We start from the raw sequence: 17,579 nt of genomic DNA, 5'->3' as shown, positions 1-17,579 counted from the left end.
TTATTTTTATTTTTTTTATTGTCCTCTTTTTTTTGGTCCTAATTTTTTTTTTGTGTGTGTGTGTGTGTGTGTGTGTGTGTGTGTGTGTGTGTGTGTGTGTGTGTGGCTGAAATGGGCTTCCATAGAGTTTTCCCTCAGGTTTGAAGGAAAAAACAACTGTTTGATCTTTTCACCATCACTGAGAAGCAGATGAGCGTCGCTCATGACGAACACACGAACGAGGACGCGTGAACACAAACAGAAAAGCGGCGTTCAGCGTGCGGTTTGTCTGCATTTCAAATAAAACCTCCGGCCCGTCTTCATCAAGCCTCGGCTCCGTCGGCCGCCCTCGGCCCTCAAACCGACGGGGAGTTTCTGCCGGCTCGTAAAGCTCGGCCTCTCCGGTGTCTGCGGAGATAATGAGACAATGCTGTACCGGCGCCGTGACGCCACGCTGGGTGGGGAGGTCGGTCGGGGTGCAGTGAGAACCGATAATGAGGGACGAACCCTTCCAGGCATGGGGGGGCATGGTGGCGGTGGGCGGACCGCAGCAGGAGGTTCACCACGAGCCGGGAGGAAGGTGGAGGAAGAGGAGGCGCAGAGAAAGAAGGGAACAAAGACCGGCAACAAAATGCAGCGGACAAGTGAAAGAGAAAACACAGCTCACAACTGATTAATGGAGACACTGAACAGCTGGTGCAATTTATACTGTACGTGTGTGTGCGCTTCTGTGTGTGTATGTGTGTGTGTGCTTATTTTTGGCTGTAACTTACTCTCACACCAGAGAAACCTCCAACTTGGTTCCTCACTAACGACTCTAGATCGTCTCTTCCGCTCATTTATTTGCAGGGAGTGAACCCGGCTCGTTAGGAGGAAACACGATGACATCGCCGCTCCTCAGGCCCCTCAGCCCTCCTCCTGTAATGACACGACTATTATGACGGTAAGGGGGTGTTAATTTAGCCCAAGACAAACAAAGCTCCTCTAACTACCCCCTCTGTGTTTTATTAATATAGCTGTGAACACTCTCCCTGAGGAGCCCCCCCCCCTGCATCTCCCACACACTGCCTTCATTTGTGCTTCTCTAACTTTTTCTATCAGCCTTTTTTTCCTCTTTCACTTCAGTCATTGTTTCTCATTCATTCCATCATTTCTCTTTCTCTGATTGGTCCTTCAGGCGTTCACTTGAGGGGGCGATGTTTTCCCTCCTTATCACATAAAGGCAGCCAGATGTTCACCTTTTTAATATTGGGAGTTTCAATCGTTCAACTAAAGCAGTATTGGTGCAGCGATAAACACACACACACACACACATTCACACACACCAGGCAGCAGTTACATTAAATCCTGGGCCCCTGGAGGAGCTGTGTATTGATTGGGCCTCTGTGCGGTTTGTCACAGGTGATCAGGGTGATCGGGACGCTGCTCGGGCGCGTCGTCCCCTGCAGGCGAGCGCTGTGAGGACTTAAACAGCACCAACTGACTGGCAGTAATGGAGAGGGCCGCTCTTGTTATAGCAGTCCATCGTCTGCACAATGGCCGACGTGCAGAGCGACAGCATATCCAGCGCCTGCATCTCGGGGCTCGTGCACGGTGAGTATAGTCGTGTGAGTGACGGGTGGAGTCCGGGCCTTTCCGTGCACGACCTTGGCTCGAAGTCAAAGGCTCTCAGCATTTCTCTGCACAACAGAAGAGCGTTGCTTTCCTTCAACACTCGCCAGCATCCGGCGACCTCGTCCCGGCCTCGCTGACATTCTCCCCCTCTCGCCCTGAGACTCGCGGGTGTGAATCCTGCAGGACTGAAAACAGCCGCGACGCTTTCTGGTCCTGTTGCTCCACCTCAACTCAACTCAAAATAAATACCCCCCCCCCCCTCCCTCCCACCTCCCCGTCTGTTCTCACCTGGTTCGACCTCGGCGCTGGAGGCGCTGCATGTTCCCACCCAGTGACTCCAAATCCCTCTCTGGCATCTTGTCTCAAACATTTTACTCTGTTATAATAAACCAGATTGTTTTGTCGTCCATGTTTTAAGAATTATTCCTGTTGGTGCGTTCAAGGACACTCAGGACATTGAAGACTTCAGAGGAAGCTGTTGAACTGAACTGTACAATTAACAAAATATTCATTTTTCTGTTCATCGTGGGTTGTTGCTTGTGTTTTCCTCGTATTCAGGGCTGAAGCTTTCAGGACATTGAGGTCATATTTATATTGTGAATTTCTAGGTTTTTACTTCCTACAGAGGGTTACATTTTACAATTTCGCGATATCCACATTACAACATATTTGCAATATGTTTCATAGCCTGATCCCAGTACATTTAGACACAATATTTACTGTATTTGTCATCAGAATAACTTCAGTTCATCTGTAATGAATATAGAGACAGTTTGACAGTATGAATAACAACACAAGTGTCTAAAAGAGGTCATGGATAACTGGTTAAAATACTAACTGTAATAGTTAAAGGTCATGGATTACTTACAGGAGCTCTGGATTAACACCTAAAAATAGCTCAAGATGCTCATCAGTTGCTGGAATCGGATGAGACTGCAGATTCTTTGCCCAGTGGTCACAATTAATGCTGAACCCTCAATATCGCCCGGCGGCCTCCAGAGATCTATCAGAATTACCATAAGCAAATTGGTCAACAACTAGACACATCCCATGTGTGGGGTAAGCAGAGCGTGACCCCCGCCGAGCGTCCCTGCTGACCGACGCCGTTCGCCCTCGACCTTTTGGCACAGTCAGCTGATCGAACGCCGCCTCGGAGCCGGAGTCAGCGAGAGAAAACACGGCCGTCTGCATCGCATCAAACATTCATGACCGACCCGGCGTGAGAGCGGAAACTCTTAAAAACCTCCCGAAACCGTGCGAGAGGGCAGGCTCTAACGTGAAGGCAGGGGCGGAAAAGCGTACCGGCTTTAAAATATTAACCTCTTTATAACAGTTTGATGGCTTAATCGCCAATCAATAGCGCTGTGCAGCGGCGGTGGCTGGCGGGGGCAAGATGGCGGCCATGAAAAATGCATGAGGGGGGGGGGCAGAAAATTAAACCTCTGCCCGCCACATTTGCTGAGTCGCAGCGGTGGAGCTGGGAGAAGTTCGAGGAGTGTGTGTGTGTGTGTGTGTGTGTGTGTGTGCATGTAGGGGTGTGGTTTCCCCATGGTGTGTTTTGCACCTGAGTGAAACAAATAAAAGCACTCTGGCAGTGGAAAACGTGACACACACACATGCACACACACACACACACACACACACACACACACACACACACACACACACACACACACACACACACACACACACACACACACTAGTGCTCTGCAGACCACTTTTGAATTCCTGCGAAATCTTTAAAGGAAAGCCATTTTTTTTGGACTTGACTTATCCCATAAAAATATAAAAATGGAAGAATCCTCTTCTGTCTCCGGGGAAAGAGGACGATGACGCGAGGAAGAGAGACGCTGCGACTCTTCGTCTCCGTCCATGAGCTGAAACGCGGTCGCGGTCCTGCAGGGCTCCTGCTGGGAAACACACATTCATGCAGCCGTGACCCTAAAACGCAGCCTACTTTAGCGCTAGCATTAGCTCGTACGGACCAGAAGGCCTCGTCCTCCCCCGAGTCATGAATGATTAAAGACCCCTTCTGTACAAATTAAACCGACAAAATCCTATTTACACTCATAAAAGCAGCTTGTACCTCATGTGTGATGTCTTGTATTTCATTTACAGCACTCAGAGGAACATAATGTAGATGTATTAATAAAATAAAAAGCAGGCTAGTTTAATAATGCTAAGCTCTGATATCATACTGTCCCACTCAAACTCATGAAATGAATCTCACTTCTTTATTGGTGAGGTTCATTCTCGTGTTATGAGGGTGTATCTTTAACGAGAGTCATTATCTTTATTAAAACTAAATGAACTTTTAGAAGTGGCTGCAGTTGTCACGGCCAGGTGTGACGGAGATAAACCTTCAGGTGTCCAGCTGAGCCCAAAGCTAAAAAGTCCCAAAACAGCAGAAGAGTCGTGCTGCAAACTGGACTCACAACGTTTAACAATGAAGACAATCTTGCGACTAAACACTCAGGGGTCGGCCGTCAAAGAGGCGCAGGTGGGAACAATGAGGGCGGGGCTCTGCAGCCACACAGGTGGAAGGCACGCGAGGGGGGAGGAGTCAGAAACGAGAACAGGTGAAGGCACAAAAACGACCAGGGAGCACCTGAGCGACCGCCGGGCCCTCGGCTAAACGCACGGCGGTCTCGTCTTCTCGTCGCCGCCCCACAGACCCGACGGATCGTCACCGACCGTCTCGCTCGAGGCGCAGAGCAGAGGCACTCGCCTCCCCGCCGGGCGCCGCGCCCCACCGCCGCGCTGCAAACGCACCTGTCAGAGCGGATTTAGCGGCGGGTGAGCTCAGCCGGTGGCTACCTGCAGACTTACAGCCTTGTTTTACGCCCCAGTGGGCTGTCTCCTGTGCAACGCCATGCAGGAGGAATGGACAATAACCTCCTCCCCTCTCTTATCCAGCACCAATGCAGGAGAACAGGGTCAGGGGTATGGAGGGGGAGGTGGAGATGACAGCGTAGAGGGAGGGAGGGAGGGAGCGCGGCCGCATGCAACACTTCGGCTTCCCTGGAAGTGTTTTTATAATCTGGCTGAGCAGCGGGCGGCACGTTGTAATCTGACAGTGATGTAATTGTCCCTGCTGGTAATGTGACACCGAGCATGCGAAATCTCTCAAAATGAATTCACCATCAACACGAGGAGGCTGTCCGGGGGAGGAGGGGGAGGAGGAGGGGGGAGGAGGGGAGTCGAGCTGCTGAAGCTTCTGTGGCCTCCAACGGTCCGTCAGCCCTCCGCTTCGCATCCATCCTGAAGTGAAGTGAAGTGAAGTGAAGTGGGCCCTCGCCCTCGCCGGAGAGAGCCGCTCCGTCATTGATCCGGATGCCTCCCTTTGCAAACAGGCGGATCACCAAAATAGCGTCGGCATTGATCTCCAGCGGAAGACTGATCAATCTTTATTAGTTCTGAGTGCAAAGGGCTTCAAACAGCAACGCGGCAACACCAGCACATTTTTCAACAGGGCTTCCAGAAAGTCTGCACAAACACTCCCACCACATTCGTACTGTACACACTCACAGCTCGGAGAAGGCCTGAGTAACCTCTTCACACACACACACACACACACACACACACACACACACACACACTGAGCCTGCGAGACAGGCAGACAGGAGCGTGCAGGGAAGAGTTTCAGTCGGCAGGAAGCGGCTGTGTTGAACAGCGGCACCTGGCTTAAAGGATAACACTCCCCCTGATCCGCTGCATCTACAGGGCCCGGCCAGCTGAACACACCATCCCATAACCACGGAGCGGCCGACCGACGGCGAGAGCAGCCGGCATCACTTCTCTGGAAAGAGGATGGCGCAAAGAAATCCATCAATACTTTCCATGAGCTGTCCTCATCACTGAGGGATCTAGTGGACCCTTTTTATGTCGTATTTCTTCACAGTCTGCACATACAGCTCGGCATGTTTATTGATCTTAGCGGACATTGTGATACCTTGTACAAACACCCATGAAAAACATGCCAGCTCTACTTTTAGCCGCCGAAGTGAGGAAGTTTCTCTGAGGTTAGATTGTTTCTGGTCTCCGTGTTTGCTGCATCGCCCCACAGGGCCGGCAGGAGAAGACACTCGTTTAAAAAGGAAAGAAAGAAAGGAGCTGATATGTTTGTCAAGTGAATGCAAGATGCAAAGCAAAGAGGAGACTCATGTCTCCCTCATTATACGTACAGGGAAACAATTATCTAAAAAAGGCCAAAACAAAACGCAGAAGAGCTGGGGAGCGACAGGAAGGGGAGGGGCTTCCTGTTGAATCCATGGGAAGTGTTGGCGGTGGAAAGAGGGAAGAGGGGAGAAAGCGAGAGGTAGTTTACGGGGTAAACAGAAATGTCTTTGATCCCGCGAGACAGATGTTGAAGAGTCTTTTCTGAGTAAAGGCCCACCTGAGCTGGCAGGTAGCCATTTCCAGATGGCTCTTTGTTCCAAACCCAGCGCTAATGAGCAGATAGAGACGTGGAAAAGGAAGGGGAGGGCCGAAGGGTTTCGTTGGCGGCATGATGGGATGTTTCTCAGCCGGCTCAGATACTCGACGCTCTTCACGCCTCATCGACGAGCCCACGAGCGTCCGGACCGGCCAGCGAGGCCCGAACACCTGTGACCTGGAGATCTCCTCCGAGAGCGGCTCGCTGGGATGCGCGGCGGCGCCCCGGGTGTTTTGCATATTCATTCCACGATCCCGTGCAGCGATAGATCAATGGCGATGCATGCTTTCATATGCATACGAACCGCGGCGCCGCGCGACACATCAATCACTACGCAGAATAATCAAATAGCAGAATTCTCCCTCGAGTCGGCGAACGCTGCGGATGCGAGGCGAGGCGATGACACCGCAGGTGTTATCTACTTACATCCACTTTGATCTGCGTGTGTGCGTGTGTGTGTGTGTGTGTGTGTGTGTGTGTAGGGGAGTCGAGCTGAAGACACGTGAAGAAGAAGAAGTGCAGGTTGAAGTGAAGCTATGGCCGCGTGTCGGCTAACCACCACGGAGAGGAATCCACACGCAGAGTCGAGTTATTTCTATGGGTTTTTTTTGGAAGATACATTCACGCAAATCTGAACGACTGAAGCGAAAACAAACACAGGAGGAGATCAAAATCAGTTTTTCAAGAGAGATGAAGACTTCAACTAACACTGGCAGGAGGAAAAAGAAGGAAAAGAAGTAACACAACCTGCACATTTACACTTTCCACTCTTTAAATCGTCCGTGACTTTGTGGTTCAGCACAAACAGATGGAGCTGCCCACATGAGCACATGAAGGCCTCTCGCCGAGCGTGTGTGTGTCCGCCTGCTGAAGCGCATGCTGCAGTTTGACATCGCTGGTGTGAGTTAATACGAAGGCAGCTGCAGTGGAAGCTGTTCAAGGATTTCTCTGCAGGTCTTACGATCAAAAACCCAGAAAGAACAAGAAGCTGAGGAGAGGAGATGCTGGTTGCTCGTTGCCTTTCAGAGATCTTGTCATTGTGGTTTGGTTCGGTCTTGGAGCGGTTCAGGTATTTAACAGCGTCACCTTGTCCCTGACGGATAAAAGCCGTCGTTGACCGGTGGAGACCATGACCGGTCTCATGTCGGGTCACTCAAAGAAAACATGAACAAACTTCCCGTCGTCCACTAAAATCGACGTTTTGTTTTGTCCGGAGCGCCGAGCGGCGGACGGGAAGTTCCCGCTGCACCAAAGTACCTGGAGATCCACTTCTAGAAAACTTCTTAAAAGTACGCCGATATGCAAAAGCTGCAGCTGTGAACTACCCTGACAGATATTCTGACAACCCTCCAGAGCTTCCTCTTCCTCCCTCCTTCACCGGCAGTCTGGGGATCAAACTCGTCCTCCCCGCTGCTCACTAACAGCTCCTCGTGGTCAGTAAAAGCTGAATACTTCTTACTTTAACTCGATTCTTCCCCACTTTTGGTAGTTTTATGTTAAATATAAGTGGACTGCTCCGTCTGTTGGCTCCGATGCGAGTGGAGCAGGAGTGCTGAGTCACGCTGTATTGCAGCACGTCGGCCCGGCTTCAACATCCGCCTCCAGTGAAACAGACGCACCGGCTGCTGGAAATGTTTCTCCATGTTGCCGAATGGGTCTGGACGGAGAAGACAGACACAGAGACTCCTAATCAATAGCTCCTTAATGGTCATCTTCATCGCTGGACCATCGTCCCGTCAGGGAGGGGGGGGGGGGGGGGTCGTGGACGACAGTCAGCGCGTCGCTCTGAAGGACGTCCGCAGAGTTTCAAAGGCGATAACAAATCAAACTGTTCCCTGAATCTCATATCAAACAGGCCCGGTGTCAGCATTTATTAGAGGAATCAGATTCTCCCCCCTCCTCCCCCCCTCCCCCCCTCACGCTCCCACTTGCAGTATTCCAACACACAGCGGCCCTTTGAAGTCGGAAGAATGCAGGATCGCAAATTACCCAGGAGACGCCGCTGATGGTCTTTGAAGCCCTCCTTTGATAGTGTTGTTTTTGTGTGTGTGCTCCCCCTGCATCTCGCTGCCTCTCACTTGCTTTTCCCTTCTTTCTACACACAATGTAGCTTGCAAACATTAATCTGCACAACGGTGGGATTACACACACACACTATAACACTTACATGCAGAGACAAGCAGGACCTGCCACCAATGGAAAGAGGGTTTTAAAGGTAAGAACAACAGAAGGGGGGGCTTGACTCTTTCCTGCTTTGGATGGATGTATCTCACATCCTCTTCACACGGGGCTCTGCTTGAGGATCTTCACCCTGCAGGAACTCAAACTCTGGGCCTGAAGCGCCGCTCGCTTCCTCTTTCCCCAAAGAGCGGCAGATGGAGGGTCCGTGAGCACGACGTGGTCTTCGCTTAGCCGTAGTCTTCGCCATCCTGGTGCGCAAGTATGAGCTGTCACGGAGCGTTTCTGTTTACTCTGGTCTCTGCTCAGCACATCTTAGGGGCAGAGACACTCAGAAGTTGTTTCTCTCTCTCTCTCAGACAGTCTGACAGCTAATGCAAGGACGTATCTGCTTATTAAACTGACAACAAACGCCCACTTGTTAAATGGCTGTTATTCGGTTCAGTGCTGACGGAGTGAAAGCACCATTTTTTTTTTATTCGCAACAAATGAGAAGAAGAATAAAACGTATAAATGTATAAACTAAAAAACTGAAGCAGGTAAAACCAGAGGAAGCTGGTACGAGGTTTAACGTGTGAAGTCCTGAGTCTTTCTTCACGTTAATCTAAAGATCTGTTCGATGCGTCTGCAGTGACAAGCAGCTGCAGGACGTCGATATGAACGCGTTCAACACATAAACAAGGATGTGAACCATTCCCTCCACAGCGTTGCCGGTTGTCCTGTTTGTGGCTAGAAAGCAACTCTTTGCCCCAAGACAACAATCACATCGAAAAACACATCAGCGGCTGTTCAAGCCTTTGCATGAAGGCGCCAACAGACGACATCCACAGAAGCCTTTCACCAAGCCGGCGGGATGTATTCATAGTATTTATAGTACGGATGAAACGGCCCACAGGTTGTTGGTTTCATGTGCAGAACGGGCCGTTATTCCTTCGCATCAGATCTGCTGTCCGTCAGCGCCGCGCTGTGATCCGGTCCCTTCCTCAGAGGACTTTGACCGTCTGTACGTCTGAGTCTCTGGACTCTTCGGCTCGACGGCCGTGACTCAGGAACACGCAGCGTTGACTCATTATGTAAATGAGGCCGAGGACGCTCGGCGCTCGTTCGCTCTTTTTCTTTTTGGTAAAATGTCAAATTTCTTTGAAGTATTCTTCCTCTTCATGTCACAAGATCTAAAAGTTTTGTAACAGTTCTCAGCACGTACAAAAAAACCTCCACTTTTTAATCACCGGGGGAATTCAACGCATCGTCTCCACGATCCAAAGCGCAGATCATTTCCTCAGAGATGATGCAACCATTTTGAATCCGAGGGTAATGACAGTCCATTGTAGTGAGGATGTAAAAGCCTTTCATGAATCTTAAATGGCCTCTGCTTCATTAAAGACATGTTACTCAAGAGCTCCTCGGCGTGCTTTTGTGTTTTGACAGCTCGGACAAACTCTGCGTTGCTCTTGAATGACGCCTTCTCGTGAGCGTGACATGCACTTGAAGGGCGTTGTGCCACGCGGCGGCGGCGGCGGCGGCGGCACGCAAACTGCACCCACTGCACCCACTCAAAGTGTGTCACGCGGTCGTGAAAGCTGGTCTGCAGCCTCCCTGAGCTGCAGCGCTCTGCTGGTCCGGGAGCCTCACGTCCACTTAGATGATTAACGCTGATCAAGGGTCGCCCCGCCTGTCGCGGTTGCCTCATGTTAGCGCCTGTTCAAAAGGACTCAAGCTCACCGGCCTGAGCGGAAGGGAAAGCTGCACGCGGCCGCGCGTTCACATCCAATGAGCGCCAGTGTAAATGTGAGTACAGGTTTTCGAGGTGGGGGCTGGAATCTGACTTGTTTAATACGAACATTTGAAGATCAAGCGTCTTCCACCCACATGCAGCGGAGGCTTTGAAAAGGGACCCGAGTCCTAAAACGCCGCAGTGTGCATGCAGCGTATCAGTGATATACGAGATAAGGAGGTTATTTTATAAGACAAAGCACATTGCACACATTCAATACATGCATGTTGCACGCACACGCATGCATGTCTGAACACACTCAGACACAAACGCTCAACGCAAAGAATCCAAACTGCTTCTGAAGAAGCGCAGCAGCAGCTGGTTGCGATGGAGTCTCTCCTCCACATCGGGGGAAGTGCAGCGCGTCAACACCGCGGCGGCTTTTAGCACTTCTGATCCTCCAAGGAGGAGAGAAAGAGGAGGAAGAAAAAACAGTGAGGAAGGAAACATGTTCAAGAAGCCAGACCATGTTCTCCGTCAGTGTTTCCCAACTATTTGAGCTCGAGCATCACTTCATCAGCACCACCGAACGTCTTGAGGTGAGTTCTTCTGAACGGAGAACGAACAGGAAGTTATTTAACACCAATAAACGCGTTCAGAGGAAATCTTCACAGTATGTTTTCCTCCTCTTCATCCTCTTCATCCATCACTTCAGCTTCGTCCTCTCGACTCGGTCACAGCTCATGTGTCACGCTGTTAAAACCTCTCCGCGCCTTTTGGGGTCGTTTTCATCTCAACGGGTCGATTCAGAGTTCAGAAAATACCCAAAAGAACGAAATCCTCTCGCAGCTGCAGGAACTATTTAACAAACTTTCATAACCAGAGATGAATAAGAACAACTGTAAGTTGATATATTTAATCTACATGATGATAATTTACTAGAATCCGACATAGAATTGGATTCAACTCCCTTCAGTATGAAGGAATATTAATGTCATAATTAGAGAGCAAATGAGTTTTTACACTCATACAAATCAAGTATTATTATTATTATCACTTTAAATAAACTAAACTCATCAATTACAACCCAACAGCTGACTTCTGTCTCTTCTCTCGAAGCACAATAAAATATGATTATAAGGAATTTATGGATGAGCAACTCAAATAAACGTTTATTGAGTTGATATACTGGAGATCAGGAAACGTCCACGCGTGTCACCATGAATGGAAATTATAATTTTATGCTTTTAGTTTAATCTGAAGGAGTTTTACAGTCATAAAAACTGCTCACAGAAGTCAACATTAATGTTAATTTCCGCTCTAAACTCAAACATGTTGTAAATATGGTGTTTATTTTTTATGAAATGCTAATTACATTTTAGTTTTCTCTCTTGATCACAAAGTGTCTTCATGAACGTTTCGATGAGAGGACTTTGTTCATTGTGGGGCAGCTTTTCTCCAGATTGTCTATTTCAGGTCATATTTAGAGTTTGGGAGCAAATATTTAAATGATTTAATCACTTTGTCATAATTCCAGCAAATGTCGCTTTTCAATGGTAAATATTTGCTGCTTTACTTTAAATTAAACGATTGTAAAATGATCATCTTTAAACATTTAAAAATGTCACCTCGGGCTTTAAGAAGTTGGGATTCTTATAAGATTTCATACCAAACAACAAGAATAATGTCTAAAGAAAATTGTTTTATTCACCCAGGACCTCCAGACGAGATATGTAAATGTCAAATAAAAAAAGACAATGCAGGAATATGTAGATTAGTTCAGAGCAATAACACAATCATCCTCACAGACTCACACAACATTTATGAATGTCGTTCTAAAGAAACAAAAGGAAACGGCTCCTCTCTCCTCCACAGAGCAACTTAAGACAATGCAGGAGCTGCAGGAGCGTCTCACAAGGGCAGGAGAGCAGACTGCACACACACACACACACACACACACACACACAAAGCATCTTTTCATCTGCACATCGTCGGTGTGAGACTGCTAATGAGAGCGTTGTGTGTTAACCCCGTCGGCTCGCTCCCATTGAGCCCAGTATGAGAATCACTGCAGCCAGTTCTCAGCCACTGGGGGGTTTGCTGGAGACGTGTGTGTGTGAGTGTGTGTGTGAGTGTGTGTGTGTGTGTGAGTGTGTAATTAGGGTTGAAGAAGAGGGATGGAGGGGTTAAACTGAACGCGGTGGAGAGCCGGGGCTTCTGGGAGAACAGACGAGGGGGAAAGACTCGTCTCTTTGCACAGCGAAGCGCAGACGCTCCTCTCTTTCTTTCTTTACGCCTTTCTTTCTCATTTCATCATTCTTTCGGTGTTGCGTGGAGGGAGGAGAGGAATCTAATCTTAAGACCGAGGGGGTGGAATTAATATACATTAGAAATGAGGAAGAGAGGAGGAAAACAAAGAAAGTTAATCGTCCGACGACCTTGTTTGCCTTTCATTTCACTTAAGGACGCGTTTAAAGACACACTCGGGGCGGTTACTCCGCTCCAGAACACACAACCTCTGTTGTGCGTCAGTGTGCGTCTGGCAGGCTGTCACGGTTTGAGCAGACCAACAACACGCTCCTTCCTCCAGGATGATGTCACTGAATAACTCTCTGTCTCTCTGCGTCTGATGCGTTGCTGCTTCCTGAAGCGCAGAGACCTGTTTCACTGGAGTGTGTTTTCACTGGAGTGTGTTTTCACTGGAGTGTGTTTTCACTGGTGTGTGTTTGCATTTGTGTGTGTTTGCACGCTCGGCTCGAACTGCACACAAAATATACCCAACATATTCACAACTCTTGTTTTCTGGTATTAATGTTCCCCTGTAGTTTCCCGGCTCCGCTGCAGAAGAGAAGGCCTCCTTTGGTGTGTTTCTGAACTTGTGAATAAATATTCAGTCAGAAAGGAGCGAGCTGTTAGCGGGACAGCGCCGCATCGTGCCGGCTGCTGTCTGCAGGACAGTAAGCACACCAGGCTCTGAAGCTGTTGTCTGAAGAAACTAGAACAAACTGAACACCGACGAGCAGAGATATTTAAATATATTTATATATATATAGAGAGAGAGAGAGAGCGGGTACCAATCTGCTATTCCAGTCCAGCGTGGCAGCAGAGGCTTTACCTCGCGTTGCAATCTAAAACTGAATCCATATTAAAGCTTCATTTAGAAACACGTTCAGGAAAAACAAGTTAAGATTAGATTTCTATGTAAACTACAAGTTATTATCATAGCAGCAGATTACAGGAAAGCATTCTGCATGGAAATGGAGGATTCATGCAACAATTCTGGAAAGGCCGAGCGAGTAGTTTAGATTAATACTTAAATTTACACATTAATAGCTGCCTGTTTGTAATAAGCAAAACTGTGACCGGCTGCATGTCGTGTGGCTTGTGTTCATCTTGTGTGATTACATTTTGGTTGTGCGAGCTTTGACATCACAAAACAGCACAATGTGCATTTGTGTTTTGTTGCAGAACTCTTTAAACTCATGTACCGAGTTGCACGTGAAATAATAATAGTTTGAATCCATAAAGCGCTTTCCTGAAGACTCAAAGACGCTTCACATGGAAACCATTCACACGGCGATGAGAGGAGCGACATCAGGACTCTCGAACTTTCACACTCCGTCGCATTTCAGGGTTAAATGTTTTGCTCGAGGACACACGGACGCAGGCTAGCGGGGATCGAACCGCCGACCCTCTGAATGAAGGACGAGCCCTTCTCGCCACCGCGTCAGGTACGTGTGTGTTCAAGGAGTTCAAACTCTCTGAAACGTTTGATCCGTTGTCTTTGTCAGTGCGTCTCATGCGCTCACACGAGCGTCCTGATCACAATAAGTTCCAGTCCAGACAACAAAGGGTACAAAAAGCTGTAGATTTAGCGAACATTATCTCTATTTCTGCTAACTATGTCTCTTAGTTTACAGATATGAGAACAATACACATTTTTCCGACGAATAAAACAACCAGAAACTTTTCAAGTTGTGGTGCAAAGTGTTTCCTCCGCTGACTTCTGACCTTGAGTTTAGTTTGTTGGCCACCAAACTGAGACTAAGTGTGTGACATCAATCTAAAGCGCCGAGTCACTTGGTATTGCTGACTGACTGCTGCTGCGGCGTGCGGGCTGCGCATGCTAAAACATAAAAGTCTTCCACCGGAGAGAAATATCGCTGCAGGTGGAGACGTGAAAACTCGGAGCGGCTCAGATGGACGAGTTGGAGAAAGACGTCCAGACACACAGGACGAGCATCTCAGGAGGCGACAGGACCGCATCCTGCTCACAGGGAACCAGAGACGACATCAAGCCGATGCAGAAACAGTCATTCATATTTCATAAGCGGAGCCCTTTGCATATCAGCGCTCCCTCCCTCCTGCCTTTAACGTTTGCTTATTAAATTTGCAGCTGTCAAAGTGTACCTCAAAGCCTCAGCGCGTACACACAAGCACATGCAATTATTCTCAAAATCCTGGGTGTGCAGTAACACACACACACACACACACACACACACACACACGCTCGGTTTCTATTCCCAAAGCTGAGACAGGTACCCTGACTTTAAACTCATTACTTGAGACAAGGTTTTTAATGGAGGCTGGAGCCGAGCCGGCGCCGAGGAGCCAGAGCGAATGAGACGGAGACGGAGAGCTGGAAGAGGAGGCAAAGTTTAAGGGACCCGACCCGACCACACGCCGGGCTCTGGTGAGGAAGTGGAGAAAGCAAACCATGTGACATGAGCACGCCGGCGAAGGAGAGCCTGAAGGCAGCGCGAGGAACACGAGGACGCTCGGGGGTTCAAGACCCGAGAGACACTTCTGACCCGCTGAAATCTTTGTCTTTGGGAAATGTCACTAAAATTATTTTAAAAGATGATTAACTAATTAACTGATGAACACATTTATATGTTGTGCATATTCGCAAATTTGAATGACACAACCAGTCGGAGGTCTTTCTGTCTTTTGTGGGCGTCGCTCCTCTTCTGGATTCCAGGACGGCAACAAGAGGAGAGAGGCGAGTGTGTTGTGTGTTTCCCTGTGGTGTGCGATGTGTCGCGTCCTGAGTTGTCTTATTGTTCACAAGAACCAGGACATCTCCTCTTGTGCACGTTGCGTCTGAAGACCACGCAACCCTGGAGGGATCCAGGTGGTTCACACCTGCACACTCACACACCTTCTCTCCGCTTGAAAGGCTGGATTATGCTCCTGCAACTACAACTGCTGCTGCCACGCAGTCGCATGACGGACTCGTGTTGGTTTATAGTTCCTGTGTTTCATCCTCCAGACCAGCAGGTGGCGCAACGTTTAGAGTCGACCTGCACGCCGACGTTCACGATATCTCCCTCCAGGAATTCACCTCCATCTTTGTGTCCTGATACTCGTCAGGTTTTATAAATGCTCATATTTGTGGACCTCTTCAGCCAAACGTTCTTCAACAGGATCCATTGTTCCTGTTTCTGCTGTGGCTTTTAAAAACAGAGGTATGATGCTGTGAAACCGGACATGAGAGACTCAGAAAGGACGTGGTTAGCGGACCAATCACAGTTGCTTTGACGGATAGTCAGACATTTAGGGTGACGCACGCAAAATGGCCGATTTGACCACGCAAGGGCGGCATGCGTGTCTTGCGTGTCTTGCGTGTCTCGCGTCGCTGCGTAAAACCCGAGTATAAATCAGTCTTCACAGTTTCTCTCTCTGCAGGCCGTGGAAATTAAAAATATTAAATTTGGCCTCCGTAACGCAGCAGACATTTGGCGACGGGGCGCCGCCGAGCAGCAGCGCCGCCCCGGGGGTCATCGTGACAATATTGCACCGCACGGTGCTAAACGACAGCGAGCCCACAGACGCGGTGCAAGAAGCGGCGACGCTCTGATCAATGAGCCGATCGATGTGACGCTGCACGGGAATCAACAAAATGTTTTTAAAAAAGCGGTGATTAACAGCAACCGATCAATCGGCATTGACCCTGCGTGGAGCAGCGGGACGCATGAAGCTACAGGAGGGTTCAACTCTGTGAACACAATGTTGAGTACAACAAAAAGTGTGTTTTCTCACATTGTCCTCATGCGGTCGGCTTCATTTCTGATTAAAGGGGGAAAGAAGAGAGAAATATAAAGACAGGAGTTCATCTTATACAACGGAGACATAAAGAAATAGAAACAGAATTTGAGCTTCAACTGTTTCTTCCTTCACACCCTCACACTCCCGTATAGGCATGCGAGCACACACCCACACACGGACACACACTAACACACTAACACACACACACGTGCGCGCGCTCGATCGTTCTCACACTCGTGGGTGTGACGCGGCGACATGAAACACACTCGCCGCCATATTTTCACATGCACTTCTGCAGAATCAAGGTGTCGTCCTCTGCAGGATCTCCACGCTGAGCTCTGCGAGGCGACGCCGGCGTCTCTGAACCGATTCCTGCCATCACATCATCATCATCATCATCATCATCATCATCATCATCAGCGGCTCGTCTGATCCCCTCCGACAGCTGTTGTTAGCAGGCAGAGTGATGCATGAGCGTGCTCAGAGGCCAGTAATTTGTAAAAAAAAAAAAAAAAACTTTCATTGCAACTAATGAGGAATGAAAACACTCAAAGGAGCCGGTCTCCTTGCTGCACTTCTTGCTTTGCACCAGAAGAGGGCGCTGCTCGTGGGGCCCGAGCAGCATCCAAACTCTTTAAAATAGGTCAGAGAAGTCTCTCTCTCTCTCTCACACCTGGCTGCTCGCTTCCTCCTCACTTCCTTTAAACCCAGAAACATATTAACACCCTGAGCTTTCTCTCTTCCCTCCTCCACTTTACTGAGCACTTTGGCCGTGCTGCTCCACCCCTCCTCCCTCCTTGCTGCTCTCTCTTCTCTCGCTCACACTCCATTTCCCTTCCTCTTCCTCCTCTTCCTCCTCCCTCCTCCCCCGCCGGCCCCTCCCGCCTTTTATTGCACGGCTCAGCACAACCTCCCAAACTTCAGCCGTCACAGAACTCTGACAAATATTCTACACCACGAAGCACTCTAACGCGCTGCTTACTTTGCTGCTACGCTAACCTTGAGCTCGTGAAGGATGCACAAGGCAGGATGGATGCGTGTGTGTGTGTGTGTGTGAGTGAGTGTGTGTTACATCAAATGCAGATCAATATCACTGCAAGGTCACTTTAAAATTCAATTCATTTAAAAGTGAACAAACCCCACGAGCCTTCGCCACCCTCCAGGTGGCAAAACCCAACGCGACCCGATCCCAGGACGCACAGGTGAGAGATGTCGAGGCCTTCAGAGCGGCGTTGTGAAGCGCGAAGCCTCGATTGGGGATGAATGTCTCACCAACTCCATGTTTTATTAACGGTTGTGAAGCAAGCCAGCAGAGGCATATTGTGTCTTGCGCCACCATCTGTGTGTATTCTTCTTTGCGTGTGTTTGTGTGCCACCAAATGTGCGTTCAGGTCGGCCTCGCGCGCGTGGCGGCGCGCTCATTGAGGTCATGTGGGTGCGCGTGATCGGACCGGTTCAGGTCACGGCGATGAAGTCGGGGCGTGAAGTTGTGCTGTTGCTGAATAACCGGCGCTGTGCCGCCTCGTGCGTCCACACAAGGGCTGCATTGAAATATGCATGTTGAGCCACCACTCAGTCTTAATATTTAAACCAGCCTGGAGGTGAGGCCCA

At 49.2% G+C, this 17,579-nt stretch overlaps 1 long non-coding RNA gene across 1 annotated transcript; it reads left to right on the top strand.

Moving 5' to 3' along the window:
* The first annotated feature begins 213 nt into the window (after nt 1–213).
* On the top strand, nt 214–1,780 carry LOC137784290 (uncharacterized). The gene is made up of 3 exons (XR_011077384.1): nt 214–689; nt 829–922; nt 1,381–1,780. It is a non-coding gene; the product is annotated as an uncharacterized lncRNA (long non-coding RNA).
* Nucleotides 1,781–17,579: the final 15,799 nt, after the last annotated feature.

The sequence above is a fragment of the Clinocottus analis genome, unplaced genomic scaffold (assembly GCF_023055335.1).
Source record: "Clinocottus analis isolate CAN_PGR_092001 unplaced genomic scaffold, fCliAna1.0.p SCAF_13, whole genome shotgun sequence".
Classification (NCBI taxonomy): domain Eukaryota; kingdom Metazoa; phylum Chordata; class Actinopteri; order Perciformes; family Cottidae; genus Clinocottus; species Clinocottus analis.
Note: the sequence above shows the minus strand (reverse complement) of the source record. Positions and strands in the feature narration are given on the sequence as shown.